Source organism: Monodelphis domestica, chromosome 2 (assembly GCF_027887165.1).
Source record: "Monodelphis domestica isolate mMonDom1 chromosome 2, mMonDom1.pri, whole genome shotgun sequence".
Taxonomy (NCBI): Eukaryota; Metazoa; Chordata; class Mammalia; order Didelphimorphia; family Didelphidae; genus Monodelphis; species Monodelphis domestica.
Genome location: NC_077228.1, coordinates 16,360,525 through 16,383,493, shown reverse-complemented (window position 1 = coordinate 16,383,493; position 22,969 = coordinate 16,360,525). Strand labels below are relative to the sequence as shown.

Here is a 22,969-nt window from a genome sequence, read left to right as displayed (position 1 = left end):
AGGAGATGAATCCATCCATCTTCTTTGAGGAGCTTCTGCAATGGGCATTTTGATTTAATACCAAACTGCAATATAGAATCTTAGCCTTAACATTGGAAGGGACCTCAGAGGCTATCTAGTCCAACTGCTTCATTTCATAAATGGGGAAACTAAGGCACAAAGAAAGGTGAAGGGACTCATCTAAAATTACAGAGTTAGAATTTGAACCCAGGTCCTTGGATTCCAAATCTTTTCACTGTACTAAGCTGCCTTGGTACAAATTTAGGGGTCAGGTATTCAAGATATGGGGGAAATTGGCCAGCCCTCCATATTAGGATTAAAAGTATGTTGATTCTATTCCTAGCTTTACCTCTAATGAGCTGTGTGGCTGAACCTAGTCAAATTCCATTCTCTCAAGATCTGTTTCTCCATTTGTATATACTAAATGATTTAGTAATTCTCTTCTATCACAACTCTTCTGGAGCTTTATGCTGTATTACTCCCTTAAAAACAGAATCAAGGGCAGGTTATCAGGAGACCACACATGGTCCAACACAGTTCACACATTTACTGGCTGAATTACTTCAGGTAAGTCTCCTCATTTATGTGAGACTCCATTTTCCTTACCTGTGAAATAGGCACAATAGTCACACTCAAATAATTGTTAGGAATGTGTGACAGAGAAAGATGAGATGTTACTACTTCCTGTGAGTATTGCAAGAATCTGTATTTTTATTAATGTTTTCTTGTGGACACAGACCCTAAACCTTCCAGTAGCTCTTCACTGAAAAATACTGAGGTCAAAATCTCCATTATGGTGAAGCCAAAATGGTGATGAGCCTTTCCAAACTCAGTTGGGCAAATGCTAAGACAATGATGTTTTCTGTCCATAGGTCCTTGCCCAAGGCTCTTACAAGTTGAGAGAACCTATACATCTAAAGAAGCAATGGCACACCCTTTGAGAATCCTGGTCTACCTCCACACAGCTTTTACAAAGCATCTGCAATGTTCTAGGGTCAGGGGATGAACATGGAAGGGTGAGATAGTACCTTCCCTCAGAAAGCTAATTTCTAAATTGTAACACCTCGAGTAGTCTCCTTTCCCAATTCTTCCTCCCCTGTTTTAGACACGTCAGCTGTTCTTCTTGTGTGGGAAAGTGAATGTTGCCCTGGTAACTTGCCCTTAGTGTCCTTCTATTTCTTCCTCAGTGTCCCCAGTCTTGAACATTTCCAATTAAGTCACACACCTTTCCCTTAAACATGCTAAATAAATACCTAAGTCCTTTTTTAAAACCCTTACCTTCCATCTTGGAATCAATATTGTGAATTGGTTCCAAGGTAGAAAAGTGGTAAGAGCTAGGCAATGGGGTTAGGTGATTTGTCTAGGGTCACACAAATGGGAAGTGTCTGAGGACAAATTTGAACCCAGGACCTCCCATCTTTAGACCTGGCTTTCAGTCCCCTGAGCCACCTAGTTAACTGCCCCAATATAATTCTTTAGGAATCTTCACTTTATGTCTCAAATAGACTAGACTGAAACCTTGTAGAACTCTGGGCTTGAAGACATCAGCAGAGAGCAGCCCTAGAAATTATCTAGAGGAGGAGGAGTTGAAATCATAGAAATAGTAAAATGATAATAGGAGTCACTACTTGTAGTAACTAATTATAGTAATGAGTAGAAGTAGCTAACAGAAACTATGGCTAGTAATCACCAATAGTGGTAACTAAGAGTAGAACTGATATCTGACCTCCCTGGTTTCCTGTCAGTACCAATAAAATCAGTCCTTCTAAAAGAAGCCTTCTCCATCCCCTCTTAATTCCAGTGTTTTCACTCTGTCAATTATTTCCTATTCATCCTGCATAAAACTTCCATATACATTTGTTTGCATGTGGTCTCTCATTGGATTACAAGCTCCTTGAGGGCAGGGACTGTCTTTTCTTCTCTTTTCTACCTTCAGAGCTTAGCACATTGCCTTGCACATAATTAGCACTTAATAAAAGTTTATTGACAGATTGATTGACTAACTACTGATAGCATCTTATTAGAATAACTAGCAGTAGTCATCACTAGTAGCAGTGATTAGTAGTAACTAAGAGTAGTAATTAACAAGAACTAGCAATAGTAGTGACTATAAGTAGTTACTAATAGTATTAGCAACTATTAGTAATTAGTAATAGTAATGGTAATGGTCGTGATAGCAGCAGTGAGAACCATGTTCTAGGGCAATGATGTTAAACTCAAATAGAGATGGGGTCACTAATCCATGTATAAATCTTCCCACAGTCCACATACTGACTTAGTTTTAAAATCTGATGCTTTCTGATTTTTTTTTACTTATTTTTGTTAAAAGTATATTTTAATCCAGTTTGGAATCACTCAGGAATGTTGCAGACCTGAGGACCGCCTCTGCTCAAAGGGAATCTCTGTGGTCATTCAAACAGGACCTCACATGGATGACAGAATTGTCCATCCCATTTTTGGACAACTGAAGCTTGAATGTTCACCGTGCAGTGAGTCCCATCACATTGAAATATCATTATTTGGGGGTATTTTCAGCGAGAAAACCACCCATGAAGGTCGATCACTATCCTGCAATTTAGAGTTGAGAGAATGGACTGGGACCTCTCATTGAGAGGGTGAGAGATTTGCCCAGGTTCTCTCAGTCAGCCCATGTCAGTGGTGAGACTTGACCCCAGGACTTTCTGTTTCCAAGACCTGAATTCTTGTGCACTCTAGCACAATTTCTAACCTCTTAACTCTTTCTTGAGATCATATACTACTCTTTGAGCCAAATTTAGAATCATTCTAACCAGATGGATAATGACTGTGCCTTATTCCTTACCCAAAATAAGTCCCTTTGTAGGGTAAGTACAAGAAGTCAGAGAAATGATCTGGATGTTCCTCAGGATTGAGAAAGAATATCTTGATATTGGTCTGGGTCCAGGAGCACAGGTAGCTTGACATTTGCAAATCCAACTCATAGCTATGACTCTGGCAGGAGTTATTTCTGGGTTCTTGTAGCAAGACCAGATTTGGGAATCAGGAGGCAGTGACAGGTGGACCACAAAGGGATCTAAAACTACAGGCAGAAAAAAGAAAAGGAAAGCTGGACATCTGAGCATGGAAGCCAGATCCAAAGTTCAGGGAAATTCAAGAAGACTCTAAATTTCCCATATTCCTTTCTCTGCCCTCCCTCTCCCAATTAGAAGGAATCTATTCCTCCTGCAGATGCCCTATTGCCCTCCAATTGGAGTTCTCTTTTGTCCCATCATCCCCTGCATTTTACCATGCAGACCTTGGGATTTTGAAGGAGAAGGGAATTCCAAGGGTATAGAGTTCAGCTCTTAAAAAACTCATGAATTCCCTTTACCTCTCATACAAAAGGTCATCCAACTTTTTCTTAAAGACTTCCAATGAGTCACTGACCTCATTCCCTGGGATCACTCATTTCATATCAAACTTGATATAGTGTCTGATCCTAAACATTAGACTAAAATATAAGGTCCTTAAGAATAGGGACTATCTTTTGTATTTGTATATCCAGAACCTATCTGGCACATAGTAGGTGCTTAATAAATGCTAATTGGCTAATTGATTGATTCACTCAATTTAGTTCCTTTTTGGGTCTGATTAAAAATTCTGAGTTTAGAAGAGAAATGACAAGGTAGTCACCCTTACAGGAGATATAATGTGCACATTTCTAGAAACTATGCCATGTTAATGGTGGAAGATCAGGATAGATCTTAAGATAACAGAGCCTTCAGAAGCTACCCAGTCCTACATCCTCATCTTACAGATGATGAAAATAAGATCCATAAATATCATTACTTTCCCAATGTCCCACAGGGAATGGTGTCAGAGGCAGGATTTGAATCCAACTTATCTGATTCCAGAACCAGTCAGTGTTCACTCCCCTGTACCATGTGATTACTATCCCTTGGGTGACAAAGAAGGGTTTCCTCAGAGGTTTGATCTGCTGAGAAACACATCTGTGTACATAGAAAAATTGGGATCATTCATTATAGGCTCATGACGATAGAACTAGAAGGGTTCACAAAGGTTCAACTCCTTTATTTTATGGATGAAGGACTTGAAGATCAGAGAAGTCAAGGAATTTTCCCAAGGCTACTCAGGAAGAAAATGGCAGAGCTGAATGCTAAGTCCAGATCCTTTGAGACCAAGTGCATTATTATTTCCAATGCCTCAGAGCAGCAGGTTTTATCTTTACATCTCTAGCCTTGATGCCTCTGTCATTCATCTAGGTGTATAAAAAATATTAGTTGTCTCTCTTGGAGATCTAATCATCTCCCATCATTTCAACTGTCATCTTTCTACATGGATGAGTCCAAAACCTGCACAATCATTATTCATTTCCCTTGTTAACCTTAGTCTTCCATCACCAGCTGCCCAATGGGCACTTCCATGTGAATGTTCCATTGGCTTCTCACCTTCAATATATCTCTCTCCCTAAATATATCTCTTCTCATTTCTGTTGAGGGACCCACAATTTTTTCCAGTGATATAAGTTTGTAACATTGGAGCCATCCTGAATTCTTTACTCTTTTATCCTCCATATCTAATTCCAAGTTGTCCCTTTCTTTCCACTCACATGGTTATTCCTCTAGTGCAGGCCTTTCCCACCTCTCATCTGTACTTATTATTAGCCTTCTAATTGGTTTCTCTTTCTTCTGATCTCATTCTTCTTTTATCCAGGCCACCATTGATAAGAGCTGGTAAGTATCTGAGACCAGATTTGAACTCAGGAAGATGAGTCTTTCATCAGGAAAGACCAGCCCTCTATTCAAAGTTGAGGTTACTCTCCCCCAAATAGCCTGTGTTCCATACACACTCAAATATGGGAGCTTCTCCCATATAATACTCTATCTCCAGACACTATAGCTCTTGTTCTCTCATACTTGGAATTTACTGCTTCCCAACCTTGATCTCTTGGATTCATTAACTTCCTTCAAGGTTCAGTTCTAGAGCAAACTCCTCCTCTAAGAGGCTTTCCCTGATCCCCTTGGGTGGAAGTACTCTACACCCCATAGCTGACTTTGAATTTGCTTAGCTCTGGGATTACCATGTCCCACAACAGTTCTTTATTGAGGAAGGAAAGAGGATATTCTGTCTTTCCCTTTCTACCTCTAATCTTCTTGGAACAGTGGATAGACCACTACCACACCCAGCTCAGAGTCAAAATCCCACCTCTAAGAGATCCTGGCTGGGTGACCTCAGGCAATCATTTAAACCTGCAATCCCCCAAAGCTACTCTTTAAAACTATAAATTGTGTTTAATGTGCTGATGAGAACTGGCAGGGGGAGTTTCCTAATGGATGGTTCCCTATAACAAGAGTTTCCTTGTAAATGTTTAACAACCAGGTCTCTAAGGAGAAAATAAAAAAGGCATTCATGACACACTTTTAAGTTTAATCTACATTATTAACATTTCCCCCATCACTTTCGTAAGTTTAGACAGGCCACAAAACAATAAATCAAGTCTTGATTTGAGCATTTGGCTATATCCAAGGTATACATATGCTGAAAAATACAACAATCTGCTTTTGCAAGGTAGTGAGTTCCAGCACACTCCTGCTAATTCCAGTGAAATCACAGGTCTGAAGGGGGGGGGGGGGGGAATGGGCGGAATCTCCCCAGCACTTGGAACATAGTAGACACTTAGTAAGATCTTCTTGACTTGGACTGAATTGAAACAATGAATCAATAAATGCATGTCATGGGCTGGTTACATAAAGGATTATCACTGAGGAATCTTAAGTCTAAAGGTAGGTCCCAAACTGTTAAATTATGGAAGAAAAACAGATGGAAAGAAAGAACTGTTAGCCAATGGTCTAAATGAAGCCCAAGTTACAAGTGTTTAATCAGGCAGAAGCAAGTCAAGCCATTAGGTAGACATCTAGGTATGAGAAAGACCCCACAATAAGGGAGGTCACTGGCACTCAGTCCTGGGGAGAAAAAGAAAGAAAGAAAGAAAGAAAGAAAGAAAGAAAGAAAGAAAGAAAGAAAGAAAGAAAGAAAGAAAGAAAGAAAGAAAGAAAGAAAGAAAGAAAGAAAGAAAGAAAGAAAGAAAGAAAGAAAGAAAGAAAGAAAGAAAGAAAGAAAGAAAGAAAGAAAGAAAGAAAGAAAGAAAGAAAGAAAGAAAGAAAGAAAGAAAGAAAGAAAGAAAGAAAGAAAGAAAGAAAGAAAGAAAGAAAGAAAGAAAGAAAGAAAGAAAGAAAGAAAGAGAGAAAGAAAGAGAGAAAAAGAGAGAGAAAGAAAGGAAGAATGCAGATAATGGAGATGCAGGGTACAAGAAAGGGACCCAGTAACAGCAGGACAGGGGAAGAACTTAGTCATAGGAGAATTGGACTCTCCAGGTCAGAGGGATGCCAGCAACAAGTGACTCAGCCCGGAGCTAAGGCACTGTACTGAGATTTCCAACACCCTAAGACTGGCTCCAGATTCTGGGGCTAGGCTGATCCTGTAGAACCACAAAGTGCCTGACCTCATCAACTGTCTAACCCAAAGCTCTGGAGGTTAGATCTGTGGTTTCATTGGTATAAGGAATTTCCATTTGGCATAGAGCATTTACCAGTGTAGATTGGCACCAATTCTACAACTTGGAGTCCCAAGACCTTAAGTGTCCTGTCTAGGCTCAAACAACCAGGTTTTGTCAGAAGCAGGATTTAAACCTGGGTCTTCCTGGTTCTAAGATTAGCCCTCTACTCCATCATTCTGTCTGTCAGTCTGTCTGTCATTCCAAAGCCTCCCTAGTTTAGCCTCTCTACTCATTAGGCAACTCTCCCTCTAAAATCCAAAGAATACTTGAGCAAACATGTGCTCTACATCATCTCCTACAACAGGTCATATGGCTTTTGCTTAAAGTTCTCAAATATGACCAGAATTCACCAACACCTTCCAGAGGCAATGTGTCCCACTATTAATCACCCCAGTTAGGACAATTTTTTCTCTTAAAGTAAGCTTCAATTTGCCTCTTTGAAACTTTTTTCTCATTTTTCCTGGAACTACAAAGAATGCCAAGACTTTGCCTCTTCCCTATTTGAATCCTTGAAGGTAGTTATTAGAGCCACCTACCATCCCCACCACCCCAAGTCTTCTCTCTTCCAGGCAAATGAATCTGAATTCCTTTTACCTGTTCTTTCTTTGGCACCGACTGGAAGCCCTTCCCCATGCTGATTTTGCTCCTGAGTGTGTTAGCTAGTTCTAAAATGTGGGTACCTGAACAAAACATGAGAGTACACATTGGGTGTGTTGTAATAAGGGTTAAGTGGTCACTTATTCATTCAATAAACATTTATTAAGTTGTCTCAGGTATCATTTTTCTTGATTTGATGAGATAATGTTCATCTCAGCATAATGCCTAACACATAGGAGATGCTCTACAAATGCTTGTTATCATTATTAGTAGCAGTAGTAATCCTTAGGAGTAAAAAAAAAAACTGAATCCTCCTCACCCCCACCATACCGTAGTAGAATATTGTTTCCTGCCAAACCCTTTTGGTTTGTAAACAATTCATCCAAGGAGTCAAAGACAGCAACCATCTCAGTCTTCTCCCTGAAATTCTCATTTAGTAATTAGTTACAGCCTCTTTTGTTTCTTCTGGCTGGGCTATAGTAGGTCTCTGTCCCTCTTTCTCCATCTCTCTTACTCTCTCTATCACTCTTTCTAGCTCCTTCTGTATCTATAACTTTCTATCTGTTTCAGTCTCTTGTTCTATGTCAGCCTATAACTGCCTCAGAGAGAGAGACAGAGAGAGACAGAGACAGACAGAGAGGGAGAGAGAGAGGGAGGGAGAGACAGAAAGAGAGACAGAGGGAGATCAGGGGGAGAGAGACAGACAGACAGAGAGGGAGAGAGAGAGAGGGAGGGAGAGACAGAGAGAGAGACAGAGGGAGATCAGGGGGAGAGAGAGACAGAGAGACAGAGAGAGACAGAGAGACAGAGAGAGAGAGACAGAGAGAGACAGAGAGACAGAGAGACAGAGACAGAGACAGAGGCAGAAACAGAGAGAGTCAGAGAGAGAGAGAGAGACAGAGAGACAGAGACAGAGACAGAGGCAGAAACAGAGAGAGACAGAGAGAGACAGACAGACACAGACACAGAGACACAGAGACAGACAGAGACAGAGACAGAAACAGAGAGGCAAAGATAGACACAGAGAGATACAGAGAGACAGAGAGACAGAGAGAGAGCTGTGACCTTGCCAATGCAATGCTTTTCTTTCAGTAGTCCTGCCCTACCTACATGGTCCTCTGGTACCAGTACTAGTCTCTCTTCTATTTCATTTTCTGTCTCCATCTCAGTCTCTCTGTCTCTTTCTGTGTGTGTGTGTGTCTGTGTCTGTGTCTGTGTCTGTGTCTGTGTCTGTATCTCTCTGTCTCTGTCTCTCTCAGTTTCTGCCTTGCTTCTTGTGGCAACTTCTAGCAGTCCCAACACTTTCTAATTCTAGTCCTTGATGATTAATGTGATCCTGAGGGTGTATAGGTTTGGGGGTGAGATGGGAATTTCCCATAACAGGGGAAACAGAGGACTATGGAATAGAAATCTAGACTCATAGAATGGGGGCTATAAACAACTTAGAGCTGGACGGGACCTTAGAGGTCAACCAGCCCAATCCACTTCATTTTACAGGTGTGGAACTAAAGCTTTGGGATGTTATTGAGTTGCCCATAATCACACAGGAAAGAAGTATGTGAACTAAGGTACCAACTTAAATCTTCAGACACCAAACCCCAAACACTCACCTCTATATCACAGTGGCCCTCATCCATCTTCCTGTTTTAATTAGATTGCTTTGTTCCTGCAAGTCTGAACAAGTTTATCCTCCTTTGTTTAATCAAGTGAAAGGACCTGGCTAGCTTCTGTCTCAGGGGAAAGGAATGAATCTCTGTGCCTTAGAGTGACCTGAACCTCAAGGAATTCCTAATGAGATCTTGGGACCTGTAGAGGTAGAACCAAGGCCTCTGACCCTTAAGCTAACTCAGTCCGTGTCTACAAGTAGTAGAGGGAAGTTTCATTCATGAGCAGCTTAAACTAGAGATTCTGTGAAGTGCCTTCCTCTTCTGATGCTCTGGGATTCAGAGGATGCTAGCCAAGCCTCAAGAAGGACCACAAGGAGATTCATCAGACATGAGTCCTGATGTGCTGATGAAATCTACAGCATTTCTGGATAACTGAAATGACAATTATCCCCTCTATTTCAGTATTCTTGTGTTTACAACAATACAGGGAGATCCCTAATGAGGAAGTTGTCTTTGTCTAGGAAGATCAGCAAGTCTTCTGTAAGTTAGAGTGTCAGAGAGTTGTCTGAAGGGCTGACAGATTGAGTAACTTGTGTAGGGTCATAGGACTTGAACCCAGGACTTTCTAGCTCCTAGGTAAGCTTTCTACATTGTATGCCTCATTGCCTCTGTCAATTGATATGTACTCCAACTTTCCCAATTCCTCATCATGATACTAAGGTAAACATGGATTTTTGGAGATGATGGACTTGAGCTCAAAGTCTGATCTGGCAAGTCCTACCAACCCAAAGCCCAAAGAGGCTTAGAGTATTCATCTACCAATGGATTATAGATCTGTCATTTGAGGACCAGCTTAATTGAGTTTGAAGCACTACATCAGCAGAGTGGAACTTTCCATCAAAAGTGGTGTTTTTTAAACCATTACCTTCTATCTTAGAATCAATGCTAAGTATCAATTCCAAATCAGAAATGTAGTAATGGTTAGACAATTGGGATTAAGTGACTTGTCCAGGATTGCAGAGCTAAGAAGTGCCTGAGGCCAGGACTTCCCATCTCCAGGCCTGGTTGTCTATCTACAGAGCCACCCCACTGCTCCCTCAAAATGGTGTTTTAACTAAATTAATTCAGTTGCAGAATGGATTGTAATAGCAAATAGGAGTCCTAGAATCACTGAATTTCAAACCTGAACAAAACGTTTAGGATTATCTAGTCTAATGTTATGATTTTGCTTAGAAGGAAACTAAGGACTAAAGATGAAAAATTACTCATTAGCATAAGTCACAACTGCTTAGCAAAATAACTAGGACTCAAATCTAGGTCTCATAAAACTGTGTGACCCTGGATAGGTCACTTAACTCCTCTCTGGGCCTCAGTTTCCCCAACTATAAAATGAGACCTCCCATACCAATGCAATCCCTAGCCCTATAAACAGAAAATATTTTTTAACTGAATTGGACTTTCCTAAAAAAAAAAGGGTACAACCCACATGGACTGTGGTTAGCCTTATTTGTCTCCTTGTGACTCTTCCAACATTTCAGACACTACTCCACAGGCCACAACTATATGAGGAGGGACCTGGGAGAGGACAGGTTGGGAGAAAAGGATTTGGCATTTCTTTTCTGGAACTTATCCAGACTGAAGTCTTAAGAGATAATAAGGTCCACTGAAACATTGGACCCTCACAATCTGATGAACAGATCTTTTAACTGTGTGACCTCAGATAAGTAAGTAACCCTCTTTAGACCTCAGTTTCCTCATCTATAAAATAAGGATGCTAAACTAAATGACCTCAAATTTCCCCCCAGCTATCAAGTCCTAAGGTCCCTCTGGGAGACATGGATATCCCCACCTTTGCATGAGATGAAAGCCTCTGTGGATCTTCTCACTTGGTAACAGTTATTGGGTTCAGGTTACCGAGTGATACTTTGGGAAAAAAACTGCCCAATTAAGTCAGTTGAAAAAGGGAGTACACTGGAAAACAAAAACAATAACTGACTACCATTTCTGTAATGTTTTCAAGTCTATAACACTATATATATAAATGCATATTTATATATATAATATATACATATAGTATAAAACACTATAACACTATCAACACTATAACACTATCAAAATAAAACTTGAGATTTGTAAGGGATCCTAGATGCCATGGAGACCTTAACAGAGATCCCTTCTACAAAAAAGGAGTGGTCTCAAATCCCTCTCTCTCTTAAAGATCTCCTGTGATGAGGTACGTCCCCACCCAAAGCATCCCATTTCTCTTCAGGACATCCTTTATTGGTGGGAAGCCTGCCTCTCTGTCATGTCCCTTCATTTCCTCTGTGTTTCTACTTCCACATGTACTGAGGGATTTTGACACTTGAAGAAGAGATGTAAAGGGGAAGGTAGCTATCTTCATGTCTCTGGAGGGCTGACATGAGGACAAGGATTAGCCTTGTTTTCCTTAATCCCAGAAGGTAGAATTCAGACATGAAGATAGCTACCTTCCCCTTTACATCTCTTCTTCAAATGTCAAAATTCCTCAGTTCATGTGGAAGTAGAAACACAGAAGAAAAACAACTGCTTAATCTTATGGGTCAATGGGGATATGATTGGGGATGTAGACTCTAAACAATCACCCTAGTGCAGACATTAGTAACATGGAAATGGGTCTTGATCAATGACACATGTAAAACCCAGTGGAATTGCTTGTTGACTATGGGAGGGGGTGGAAGGAGGGGAGGAAAAGAGTACAAATCATGTAACCATGGAAAAATATTCTAAATTAATCAATTAAATAAAGTTTTTCAAATTTAAAAAAAATTCCTCTGTTCAGAGGATGATAGAGTTAGAGTGAGAAGGGACCATAGAGGTCATCTGGTCCAACTTGTTAGTTTTATAGATGAGAAAGATGAGGCACAGAGAGACTAAGTCACTTAACAGAGGTCACATAGGAAGCAAGTGTCAGAATTAGGGTCTTCTTCATGTGATCTTCATAAGGCATGTTCTTAAGACCTTCTCTTCACTACCTTGGTCATCTTTCCATGGAGGCTTTCCAGCTTACTAATGTCCCTCCTATATTTGCAACACCCAGAATGGAACACAATATGTCAACCAGGACAGAATTCAGTAATCCTATCCCTTTTTATATCTCAAAGCAATTTCCCTCTTAAGGCAAACCAAAATTACATTGACTTTTTGTCCACAACATTACATCGATAATAATAGCAATTATCTACACAATACTTTAAGGTTTGCAAAGTAATTTACAAATATTACCTCCTTTGATCTTCACAAAAAACCTTGGGTTAGGTTCTATTATTATCCCCATTTTACAAATGAAGAAACTGAGGCAAAGAAAAACTAAAAGACTTGCTCAAGGTCATGCAGCTAGTATGTGTCTGAGAAACTGAGTCAGTTTCAATCGGGTCTTATTGATTCCAAATCCCAGTCTGTATCTGCTTTCCCCTCTCTTTCTGTCCTTCAATCATCATGTATTCACTCATCTGTTTGTTTGCTCACCTTGTAGAATATGAAGCACTTGAGAGCAAGAATTGTTTCTTTTTTGTTTTGTAGCCCTGTCCCCCAACAGAGCTGAATTGGCATGAGACTCCATGTCTTGTGAAGTTTTCAGGTCTTGCTTTATTTCCCGTTTCCATGGGCCAACCATTGCATCTCCGCACCAACCATTTGGACATATATACTTTGGGGTTGTGTCACCAGTTCACTGGAAGGAATTTTCATGTTGAGAACTGAAGGGGACCAAAAGCTCATCTAATTCATCTCCTTTGTTTTACAACCAGGGAAGCCTAGCCCCACGAAAGTGAACGCATCCCTGGGGAAGTTTCCCAGGTAGTAAGCAGGCAAGGTAAGATTCTAACCTAGCTCCATTGATTCTCTGGTCTCTTCCTGACTCCATTCCTACTTCTCCTATTGACTGAGCCCTCTTTGAGGGCAAGGAGGGGGGGTCTTTTTTCCCTTTGCTTAGCAGAGTGCTATGAGATGCACAGATTTAAAGGCATCTCCATCTCTAATGTTCATATGGGCTATTTGTGGCCAATCTATGGCAGAGCTTTCCAAATGGTCTGACTAGCCACAGGCAGACATACTGTATAGAGATAGACCCAACATCATGATGTCTGTTTGGTCCTCTTCAAGTACAAAGGACAGCAGCCAGCCAAGCAGAGCACTTAATAAAGGTTTATTGACTTGTTGACTTCCTGAATGCTCAGTCTCAGATTACACACACACACACACACACACACACACACACACACACACACACACACACGTGTACTTACACACACATGTTATTTTCTCCCCTATGGAATAAACAACTCTACTATTACGTGTAGCACAATTAGAGAGACTATGGATCTCAAAGAATGCATGACTAGTGGGGTACATGTGCTTCAAAGGCCTCTATTCTTTCCAGGGCCTAGAATTCTGCCACCCAGAAGAATATGTATCCTTATGTGCCTAGAGTCACACATACAGAAGAACAAATTATATGGGGCAAAAGAGTTCCTGGACACCTGGATAAGTCTGACAACATCCTAGGATGATGAACAAGGGGACTCTGTTCCCCTCCCCAGTGATCTCCTGTATACTCTGCCTTCTGCTCCCTAAATTCCACTCTTTTTCCTGAAAAAACCTCAAAATCACACGAATCTCAGTAGTGATTTCTTGTAAAAGTTGCCTCTGTTCCAACATCCCTGAGTCTCTTTAAAGTGTCATGTTTATTATAGCCAGACAGCTCTGTTGTTTATCATCAGTCTTGTTTTCTAATGTTTTACCATTTATTGTTTACTGTACTTGGATTGATTACCAATATTCTCTAAGGTTTTAGTATCTTTGTGGTGTCTGTGATTCACAAGAGGATGTAACTTTGAGATGAATGGGTCTGGCTATTATCTGCTGCATAATTATCGATGTTGTCTGTTGTGTACTAGAAAGAGCACTGAACCAGGTCCCAAGAGAATGGAGCTCCATTCCCTCTCCACCTCTTATAGGAAAACCCATAAAGGCCATGTGTCCCAGTGGGAAGGGCCCTGGATTTGGCACCTAGGGACCTGATTTAAGTCAACTTTGGATGATTTCCATCTATGTGACTTTGGTCTCAGTTTCCTCATCTGCAAAATAAAGAGTTTGGACTAGATGACCTCTGAGGGCCCTCCCACCTCTAGAACTTATGATCCAATATGGTGACCTCCAAACTCCCTTCCAATGCTCAGTCTATGAACTTATAAATTTCTCTGAATCTCTGCTCCTTTGAGCTCATTTTGTATCCTCCTTGAGGGCAGGATGGACATGATGATCTCTGAAGGTCCTTTATAGCTCTAAGTCATATGATCTCAAGCCAACATTTTCAGAAATCAGGGGTGATCTATGCTCATGACTCCATAGCCTGGTTCTCTGACTTTTGCTTTGATTTCTAAATGTTTCTTTTTAAAAATGATTTCCCTCTGAGAGGCACAGTTTGGGAGCAGAAAGCTGAAACCTAGGGAAGTCAAATGATGTGCTCATGATCATGCAAGTGGGAATTATCTTCATTATGGCATGTTGTTGTTGTCATTTGTCTTCTGTTTCCAAATAGGAATGATGACATCATAGGATGACGTCTTGACTTGTGTGTGAATTGAATTTAAGTAAAACAGAGTTGCTCAAAGCCATCAACCTCACTCTCTCTTCTAGAATCATCAAAGTAAGACGAAAGTTAGGATGATTAGCGATGGTTCAGGATTCAGTGGATGACCTTGGTTTCTTGGATGTCTAATCAAGCTTTAAGCTTTAAGCACACCACAGTGGCTGCTTCAGGTGGTATGTGGAGTATTCAGAGAGGGCTAGAACTTCTGGTATGAGGGCTTGCTGAGCCCTTTTCAGGGCTGCTCATCCACCTTTAGTATCCATCTTTCATTGAAACCTCACTTGTGGGTCCACGAAGCTATAGATACAAATTGGCCACACCCCAGTAAACCATCTCTGCTAAGAGGCTACAATGGATTAAGAGTGAATGACCAACCTCAAACCCCTCAGTGAGTTAGGGGGATGTCTACTCCACACATGTGAAGACTGTACAGTGCTTTACAAATATTATCTCATTTTGTCCTCACAACTAGAGGTTCCAATGAGAACTACAGAGGAGCATCCTCCTCTAATTCCCATTACCCATGCCCTGTTGCCATGAAAGTCAACCCAAGAGCAAAAGGACTAGATGCAGCTGATGGAGCTGGCAATCTTTGCCCTACTTTCCACTAAGTAACCAAAATTGCTGTGGTCCTGCCATGTCACTGATCCAGTTTTTGGCTGCCTAAGCCTTCTATATCTAGCATTGCCCAGAGGCTTAGTATGCTATAAAGTGGCAGACTCCATGACCAATGGAGCAAAACATCCAACAAAACAGTGACCTTTGCTGCTATGTATCGAGCTCTGAGCTGGAAATTATTCATCCAGCAAAGCACAGGGCAAGGACCCATAGGAGGCTTGGGACCTTTATTCTCCCTTGTTTTTCCATATAATCATCTTCTATTCTGTCAACTTTAATATATGTACTAGACTCAGGTGGCAGGTGTATGTGCACACCACATTATAAATTTTAAAAAATAAATAAATAATGCCCATAAATCTTTAACCCACTGTACTTCTGTCAGGCTGCCCAGATGTGTGAGCAAGAGAGAATTCCTTAAGTTTTAAAAACTGGGTCCAGTTTGAAAGAGTCTGAAAAAGAACAGAATTATCTGTGTCTCAGATGAGGACAAAGATAAAAGGAGATGGGGAGTGGGACAAATCAGCTCATGAAAGTGTCCTTTACCAGAATGTTTGTAAAGTAAAACACTTGAAAAAATTACTGGTTTCTGGCCTCTTTGAATCCGATTATTCCTTTTCTATTATCTTAGATCCTACTATCTCAGACACTATTTCCCTCTGACAATAGGAAAATTATACAAGCAATAGCAGATATGCAAAGAGCTTTGCAAACTTTAAAGTACCAGTGATATTTATTAATATTAGTATTATTTGTTAACATTATTATTAATATTGTTCAATAGATTTCAGATAGACATTTTTCTGGGGCAATTCACTATGTTGTTATTCTTTAATATTTAGGTCTCTGCAGGCTATTTTACAGATGGATACAATAATTGCTTTTTGTAGTTAAATAAAAGCAATGGGATAGAAATTCATCTTCTGAAGGCTTACTGAAAGCATTGTCAAGACATTTGCAGTAGCAGACAGGATGATGAGGATGGTATGTACCTTATCCTTTTACATATGGTTTTGATTTCTCCTGCAAGGTTTCTACATTTTCCAAACTTTTTCTTCTATGTGGTTTGGAGATTAGGAATATTTGGATGGCGACAGTTTTAAATCCTTCTTCTTAATTTTTTTTCTGTGGATCTCTCCTATCCAGGTGATTATGGGCAAGAATTTGGTCTTCTATAATATCACAGTTTATTTGTTGAGTTTGCAAAGATATTTTAATATCGGTATGGACATCTGTCATCTGTCAGTTGAAAGATAACTTCCAATTCTAGTCCCCAAGTCATGTCTAATTAGGCAAACAGTTGGCACATATTTTTTGCAGCCTGCAGTTATGCATTACATATTTTCTATCATTTCATTGAAGAACCTATTTTGATGACCAAGTCTGGGTTCCTTAAAAATAACCTTTCTGTAATTACAATATTATTCTTTATTATTATTGTCATATTCTCATATTTTCTATGAGATTTATGTAGATTCATCTATTGTTGTTTATACTATTATTATTATTATTATTATTACATGGGACAGTTACATACTCACTCTTGTCCAACATAGTCTATAGCTTATTAATTATTAAGTGGGTTTAAAGTTATAAGAAAGTTTAGAAATTATCTAGGCTAAAAGTTTATAACCTGGGATCCATAGACTTCCAAGGATCTATGAAGAGGTTTCAGAAAGCCTGTAAACTTGGATTGGGGGGAAGAGGGAGAATGAATTACATCTTTATTCTAATCTAATTGGTTTCCTTTGCAATATTATTTATTTTAGTTTATAAATTTAAGATGAGTCTGAGAAGCTTTCATTGGCTTCATCAAACTGCCAAGAGAATTAATAATACAAAAAAGGTTAAGAACCCATGTTCCAGGCCAGGTTTGTCAATTGATAGAGAAGGGAACTGAGGCTGGGAACAGATTTCTTGCCTGAGTTTACAGAGACTTTAAGTAAAACATAAAACGTTATCACATACCAAATAAAATGTTTTATGCTTATAATTTAGACCATCAGATCATTAGAGCTGCAAAGCATCAGTCTTGGCTAACCTCTTCATTGTGCACAGGAGAAAATGATAACCTAGAAGCAATGATGAGATACTTGCATAAAATCATCTATATGGAGAAGAGTTAGAATCTGAACCCAGACCCACTGACTCCAAATTCAGTGCTTCCTACCCAGGCTCTGCTATATATATTTATATATATTTATACCCTCTCAAAATTCCATCAGATGGAACCCATCTTTAAAAAAAGCTTTTTTGTTTTCTTTAAAGAATACAATTTAGAAGTGATATTTCTCTTCTTGCAATCAGTCACTAGAAAAAGCTTCATCATGGTAGGAATAATGGGGGACAGAATTGGGTGGAGGAGGGGAAAAGAAGGGTGGTCCAGCCCCTGGCTGTTTCCAATCTGCTGTTCTGGCTAAGTCTAAGAAATAGCTGAATGGCCAATCTTTAAATCAAGTGGAAAGATGGCTTGATAGGATTCCAATAAAACTCATGAATCACAATGGCTATCCCCATATAATTAATCACCAGCCATTCCAGGAACATCCTGAAATGTACTGAAACTCTCCATCACTGCATACATCCTGGATTAGACCCCAGGGGTTATTTTGTCAAAAGCAATTTCATTCTCCATATTGGGATATTAAATTGCTCAGAAATCTTCCACATGTGATGGTTTCAGCTGTGTCAATGAGAATAGTTAGAGACACAAAAATCAATTCGGCACAGATTATTTTAACAATTGAACCCTACTCACTATCTGGTTGTTGTCTCAATTAAAGGCAACATGTATTTTTCAAGTACTTACTATACAGTAAGCACTGTCCTAGGTGGGGGAAGATACAAAGACAAGTAAATCTCATTCTTCAGAAAATGGAAGAAGCAACAGGAAAAATGAATTTGTCGATTTCTTAACGAGAAGTTAGGAGTAAAAAGAGAAATTATGGATAACTTGGAAGAAAATGGGCTTTCGGTTTGTGGTAGAAAAGGAGAGAAACATGGGACATAGTCTTTCAGACATCCTAGACTTTTCGAGAGTAGGTTTCAGAGTTCAGACAGTACTGGTAGAATCTAGTGGTTAAAATGGACACCGGAAGTTGACCAAGAGAAATTGGAGTGAAATTCTTGACTGTGATATCACAGGATCACAAAATCTCCATGTTGGGAGGAACCTTAGAGCCCATCTAGTACAATCCATTCCTGAATAAGTATCTATTTTAGAATATCAACAACAAGCGGTCATCCCACCTTTGCTTGAAGACCTCAAAAAAAGAGACCTGCTACATCCAGAGACAACCAATTCCACTTAGGAACAGGTCAAATTGTTAAGAAGCTTTTTTTTTCAGGAAATAGGAGCCCTCAAGCTTAAATCTGTCAGTTTGCTACTTCTTTTCTATAGATGTAGTTCTGTTTTGGGGAGCCAAGCAGAACAAGCCCAACTCCTCCAGCTCATCAGACACATAAATGTAATTATCATGCTGCTACCTACTCCCAAGTCTTCTCTACTCTAAACTAAAACCTTCAAAAGCTCATCCCCTAGCTACCATCTTCCCAATAGGCTCTAACTGAACAATATCCTTCCTAAAGCATCACTCTCAGAACCTAACAGCAATTCCAGATGTAACCTATAAAAGGAGACTATCACCTCTTTTGTCCTAAAAACTCATCCTCTTTGACAACAACAAAACAATATCTAGCAGCCTGTTGAACTTTGTAACAACATTTTGGACTTCAGAATGACTCTGAGAGGTGGGTACTATAATTATCCTTATTTTACAGATGAGGAAATTGAGATAGACAGTGGGTAAGTGACTTGCCCAGGATCACACAACTAATTAGCATCTGAGGTCAGATTTGAACTTAAGTCTTCCAGTCTCCAACTTTAGCCCTCTATCTATCTAGTTGCCTCTGTTTAGTTACAGAAGCACAAGGTATTCTTATAGAAAAGAAAGAGGGAAGCTGTCTAGAAACTTGAGGTCTCTCCCCATTCCACTTAGCAATCAAAGAGATCTTCCTAAAGTATAGGTGTGACCACATCACTCTTCCCCTATTCAATCAACTATTACCTTTAGGTTCAAATATAAAATGCTTTAAAAACAAAACCCTTATCTTCTGTCTTAGAAATAATACTAATTATTGGTCCCAAGGGAGAAGAGCAGTAAGGACTAGGCAATGAGGGTTAAGTAACTCATCCAGGGTTACACAGCTAGGAAGTGTCTGAGACCAGATTTGAACCTAGGACTTCCCTTCTCCAGACATGGTGCACTATCCACTGAGCATCCTAGCCATCCCTCTGTTTGGCTTTTAAAGCCCTTCATAAATTTCCCCTTTACCACCTTTCCAGTCTTGTTATACTCCTCTAAGTGCGATATGACTCAATGACACCTCCCTTACTACTATTCTTCACAACAAATAATCAGTCTCCTTGCTTACATATTTTTAATACATCTGCCCAGAATTTTCTTCCTCCCCATCCCTAACTTCTGACTTTCCTGGCTTCCTTCAAGTCTCACAATCAACCTTCTCCAAGAAGTCCACCTGGATCCCTCTTAATGCTAATGGATTCCCTCTAAGATTGCCTCCAATCATCCTGTATATTTCTTATTTGTTCATACATGATTGCATATTTCCCCTCCCTCTGCCCCAGATTGGAAGCTCCTTAAGGGTAGAGAATTTGGGGGGGTCTCTATATATCAGAACTTGGCACAGTGCCTGGAATACAGAAGATAATTAATGAATACTTGTTGACTAATAGAGAACTTGCATATAAAAGATTGGCAACCATGAAAGAAAGATTTTGTCTGAGGAATCAGGAATGATGAATGGAGTCATAGAGCAATTAACTGACCTATCATATATTTCCAAGAAGCAATGACAATAGTGATTTGGATTTAATTACTGTTTGGGGAACAGAAACTCTGAGAAAGTGTGTGTGGTTGAAAGTTGGTGATAAAGTATCCCAAGATAGCTGGAATGAGTGGAAGAGAAGCATCATGTGGGGCCAGCTAGCTACAATTGGTTGAGCAAATCTTCCTCCTCATCAAGAGCAGAAAACAAGGTGTCTGCCCCAGATAGTGTTGCTCCAGGTGTCAAAGAGTGACCAGAGAGGAAAGGAAAGTGCAATATATCCCAAGATGTGCAGGAAAGAAAGAGGAACTTGGGAAGAATGTAATTGAGGATCATCATAAAGAGTTTGATGCCAACCAGGAAAAGGGTCACTTCTTATCCAGGGAATTAGGAAAAGAAGAGAATTGAGAGATTGTATCAATGAGTTCTGAAACATAGAGGAGGGGGAAAAGAAAGCTCAAAGCACAGAACTCTTTTTTTTCCTTACTAAAGTATGAGAGGAGGTCCTTTGATGAAAAGGAGTGGGGAGATGTAGTGTGGAAGATCTGAGGAGAGATGGAAACCGAAGAGTAGAGTGAGAAATCTCAAGATCCTTTGAGGTCTATTCCAAAGCAGAATGGGCTGCGTAGGGAGGACAGAAAGTGGAAAGGCAAGACAATCCTTTGTTGAGGGTTTTTGTTTTGTTTTGTTTTAAGGGGATTCCATCCAAAGCAGATGACATAGCCTCTACAGTTACCTCCAATTCTGAGATTCTATGACATCATAGAATTTAGAGCTGGAAATGCTTTTAGGGACCATCTAGTCTGACCTCTCCTTTTTTTTACAGGTCATGAAGCTAAAGACTAGATATATGTTGCATTTCCCTAATGAAATGTAAACTCCTGGAGGACAGGCACTGTTTCACTTTAGTATTCATATCTCCAGCACCTAGCACAGTAGTGCCTGGAACATCAAAGTTATCTGGTAAATGTAAATTGAATGACTGGTTGATTGAATAAAGTCATGTAAATAAGAAGAGAACCTGGAGTAGTGTTCCCGTTGTCCCATCGTGCTCAGTGCTCTGTTACAGGAAGAAGCTTTATTGACGTCTCTTGCTATGCCCAGAACTTCTCTTTCATGCAGACCTCAAGATGGTGAATCCTCCTTTGAATTAGAAAAATAGAAAGAGAAGATGCATCTGTATCCTTCAGTATTCAACATGTCACTCTGGGGAACATGGAAAAAATAAATAACAGAATGGAAACTATCCCAAAGACAGGAGGATTAGAGATGCATTTATTTGGTGTGTATTATCCCCAAATTTCAAGGCAGCTGAGGTATAATTTAATCTATTATGTGATTGTACAAAATTACTAAACCACATCAAAGTAACCATGGCCGGACACTCTGGGGAGGGACACTGTAAAATGGTTTTCAAATACATAATGTAGTCTCTCAGGTGATTGAGACGGGGGTGCCCATCACTGGAAATAATGCTTCACTCATGCTCCCAAGATCAAAACAATGGGGCCATTATAGCAGAGGCCCACTGAAATCCAGGGGCCATTTCTTCTGATTCCCTTTCCTCAAAGTTTCCCTCCCTAAGTCAGAAAAGCAAAATTGGATTTTCATTGTATTTTTGTATAGTAACTCCCCAAAGTTTTGACATGAGAAGGGAACCTATCCTAGGGAACAAAGGGAGTAGTCTTAGATATCAGGAATCTCCCCCAACAAATCAAGATTTGTTTTCCTTTTCTGAGCATTCCAACACCCTTGTCATTGCATTCTGAGTAAAGATCTTCTTTAAAAGGCCAGAATTGGAAAGGAGAATAGAATAGAAATCATCAAATCAAATCCCCTAATTTTACAAAGAGGGTAACTGAGCCCCAGAGCGAGAATGAGACTTGCCCAGAGGTATTTAGGTAGTAAGTGGTGAATCTTGTAGTCCCATGATTATAATTCCCAGTCTGTTCTGCTCTCAAGAAGCATAAAGTTCCATGACTCTACAACTGCTTGGACTCTGGGTCCCCAAAATCTCCAAGGGGATACAAAATACATGAAGAAATGAACAGGAGTAGACTGCCATTTGATGGCACAGGAATAATGAGAGGGTCTTGGACTTGGATTTCATTAGTACAGGGACTCCCTCCACTGGTGTAGGTCAGTCCCTTTTCTGCAACCTAGAGTGGACCAAGGGATTGAGAAGTAAGTGAAGGACTGGTTCAGGGTCACAAAGCCAAGATGCGTCAGTCGGAACTCAAACTTAGATTACCTTGGCTTCAAGATCAGCTCTCTATCCAGTGTGTAACATTGCCTTTAACATGACAATATGTTCATTATTACTCTTTTCCTCTTCTCTATTAATTATCTCCAACTTACCCTGGTCAAAACTTCTATACGCAAAGTTGTTTGTATGTTGTCTCCCCCATTTTGCTGGAAGCTACTTAAGGGAAGGGACTGTCTTTTGCCTTTCATTGTAACCCCAAAACTTGGCACAGTGTCTGACACATAGCAGGTGACTAATAAATGTTTATTGTTGTGACAAAAATGCAAAATTATTTTCTGTATATTAACTCCCCAAAGATTCTACAACAGAACTTTGACCACAACAGCTCAATAAATGCGGCTCACCTATTAACCACTTAATTCCAGTGAAATTTGTGTTGGATGAAAAAAAATAGCCACATTGCTCCCTACACTATGCACTGACTTACCTCAAGATTTTAATGGATCTGTAGATTCCATGATGCCAGTGGTCCTTCCAATGGTACAAATTACATTTCATCTATGATCTCTTGACCCATGATTTCTTGACTTCTTTCTCATGTTCTCCTACAAAGATTCTGCTGATCATTCACTTTCAGTTACCTTGGAAGAATTATAGAAAATGAGAGAGAGAGAGAGAGAGAGAGAGAGAGAGGGAGGGAGGGAGGGAGGGAGGGAGAGAGAGGGAGGGAGGGAGAGGGAGAGAGAGAGAGGGAGGGAGAGAGACACACAGAGACACACAGAGAGAGACACAGAGAAAGAGAGAGAGAGAAACAGAGACAGAGACACAGAGAGAGAGAGAGAGAGAGAGAGAGAGAGAGAGAGAGAGAGAGAGAGGGAGGGAGAGGGAGGGAGGGAGGGAGGGAGAGACAGAGAGAGGGAGGGAGAGAG

At 40.1% G+C, this 22,969-nt stretch overlaps 1 long non-coding RNA gene across 1 annotated transcript in view; it reads right to left on the bottom strand.

Annotated features, from left to right (window-relative positions):
* The window catches only part of LOC103101907 (uncharacterized), a 52,083-nt gene extending 29,382 nt beyond the window's left edge, over positions 1-22,701 (bottom strand). Inside the window, exons 1-2 of the long non-coding RNA XR_461100.2 lie at positions 22,528-22,701; positions 20,856-20,977 (exon numbers count right to left, since the gene is read on the bottom strand). This is a non-coding gene — a long non-coding RNA (uncharacterized LOC103101907). The remainder of the gene's footprint in view (positions 1-20,855; positions 20,978-22,527) is intronic.
* Between the last annotated feature and the right edge of the window lie 268 nt (positions 22,702-22,969).